This window comes from Pan troglodytes, chromosome 6 (genome assembly GCF_028858775.2).
Source record: "Pan troglodytes isolate AG18354 chromosome 6, NHGRI_mPanTro3-v2.0_pri, whole genome shotgun sequence".
NCBI lineage: Eukaryota > Metazoa > Chordata > Mammalia > Primates > Hominidae > Pan > Pan troglodytes.
Window position 1 is genome coordinate 74,240,428 of NC_072404.2, and position 2,412 is coordinate 74,242,839.

Sequence of the window (2,412 nt, forward strand, 5' to 3'; positions counted from 1 at the left end):
GCCCCCGGCCCGGCCAGCCGCCCCGTCCGGGAGGGAGGTGGGGGGGTCAGCCCCCCGCCTGGCCAGCCGCCCCATCCGGGAGGTGAGGGGCGCCTCTGCCCGGCCGCCCCTTCTGGGAAGTGAGGAGCCCCTCTGCCCGGCCAGCCGCTCTGTCTGGGAGGGAGGTGGAGGGGGTCAGCCCCCGGCCCGGCCAGCCGCCCCGTCCGGGAGGGAGGTGGGGGGGTTAGCCCCCCGCCTGGCCAGCCGCCCCATCCGGGAGGTGAGGGGCGCCTCTGCCCGGCCGCCCCTTCTGGGAAGTGAGGAGCCCCTCTGCCCGGCCAGCCGCCTCGTCCGGGAGGGAGGTGGGGGGGTCAGCCCCCCGCCCGGCCAGCCGCCCCATCCGGGAGGGAGGTGGGGGGTCAGCCCCCCGCCCGGCCAGCCGCCCCGTCCGGGAGGGAGGTGGGGGGGTCAGCCCCCCGCCCGGCCAGCCGCCCCGTCCGGGAGGGAGGTGGGGGGGTCAGCCCCCCGCCCGGCCAGCCGCCCCGTCCGGGAGGGAGGTGGGGGGTCAGCCCCCCGCCCGGCCAGCCGCCCCGTCCGGGAGGGAGGTGGGGGGATCAGCCCCCGCCCGGCCAGCCGCCCTGTCCGGGAGGTGAGGGGCGCCTCTGCCCGGCCGCCCCTACCGGGAAGTGAGGAGCCCTTCTGCCCGGCCAGCCGCCCCCTCCGGGAGGGAGGTGGGGGGGTCAGCCCCCCGCCCGGCCAGCCGCCCCGTCCGGGAGGGAGGTGGGGGGGTCAGCCCCCCGCCCGGCCAGCCGCCCCGTCCGGGAGGGAGGTGGGGGGTCAGCCCCCTGCCCGGCCAGCCGCGCCGTCCGGGAGGGAGGTGGGGGGATCAGCCCCCCGCCCGGCCAGCCGCCCTGTCCGGGAGGTGAGGGGCGCCTCTGCCCGGCCGCCCCTACCGGGAAGTGAGGAGCCCCTCTGCCCGGCCAGCCGCCCCCTCCGGGAGGGAGGTGGGGGGGTCAGCCCCCCGCCGGGCCAGCCGCCCCGTCGGGGAAGTGAGGGGCGCCTCTGCCCGGCCGCCCCTACCGGGAAGTGAGGAGCCCCTCTGCCCGGCCAGCCGCCCCCTCCGGGAGGGAGGTGGGGGGGTCAGCCCCCCGCCGGGCCAGCCGCCCCGTCGGGGAAGTGAGGGGCGCCTCTGCCCGGCCGCCCCTACTGGGAAGTGAGGAGCCCCTCTGCCCGGCCAGCCGCTCTGTCTGGGAGGGAGGTGGGGGGGTCAGCCCCCGGCCCGGCCAGCCGCCCCGTCCGGGAGGGAGGTGGGGGGGTTAGCCCCCCGCCTGGCCAGCCGCCCCATCCGGGAGGTGAGGGGCGCCTCTGCCCGGCCGCCCCTTCTGGGAAGTGAGGAGCCCCTCTGCCCGGCCAGCCGCTCTGTCTGGGAGGGAGGTGGGGGGGGTCAGCCCCCGGCCCGGCCAGCCGCCCCGTCCGGGAGGGAGGTGGGGGGGTTAGCCCCCCGCCTGGCCAGCCGCCCCATCCGGGAGGTGAGGGGCGCCTCTGCCCGGCCGCCCCTTCTGGGAAGTGAGGAGCCCCTCTGCCCGGCCAGCCGCCCCGTCCGGGAGGGAGGTGGGGGGGTCAGCCCCCCGCCCGGCCAGCCGCCCCATCCGGGAGGGAGGTGGGGGGTCAGCCCCCCGCCCGGCCAGCCGCCCCGTCCGGGAGGGAGGTGGGGGGGTCAGCCCCCCGCCCGGCCAGCCGCCCCGTCCGGGAGGGAGGTGGGGGGGTCAGCCCCCCGCCCGGCCAGCCGCCCCGTCCGGGAGGGAGGTGGGGGGGTCAGCCCCCCGCCCGGCCAGCCGCCCCGTCCGGGAGGGAGGTGGGGGGATCAGCCCCCGCCCGGCCAGCCGCCCTGTCCGGGAGGTGAGGGGCGCCTCTGCCCGGCCGCCCCTACCGGGAAGTGAGGAGCCCCTCTGCCCGGCCAGCCGCCCCCTCCGGGAGGGAGGTGGGGGGGTCAGCCCCCCGCCCGGCCAGCCGCCCCGTCCGGGAGGGAGGTGGGGGGGTCAGCCCCCCGCCCGGCCAGCCGCCCCGTCCAGGAGGGAGGTGGGGGGTCAGCCCCCCGCCCGGCCAGCCGCCCCGTCCGGGAGGGAGGTGGGGGGATCAGCCCCCCGCCCGGCCAGCCGCCCTGTCCGGGAGGTGAGGGGCGCCTCTGCCCGGCCGCCCCTACCGGGAAGTGAGGAGCCCCTCTGCCCGGCCAGCCGCCCCCTCCGGGAGGGAGGTGGGGGGGTCAGCCCCCCGCCGGGCCAGCCACCCCGTCGGGGAAGTGATGGGCGCCTCTGCCCGGCCGCCCCTACTGGGAAGTGATGAGCCCCTCTGCCTGGCCAGCCGCCCTGTCCGGGAGGGAGGTGGGGGGTCAGCCCCCCGCCCGGCCAGCCGCCCCATCCGGGAGGGAGGTGG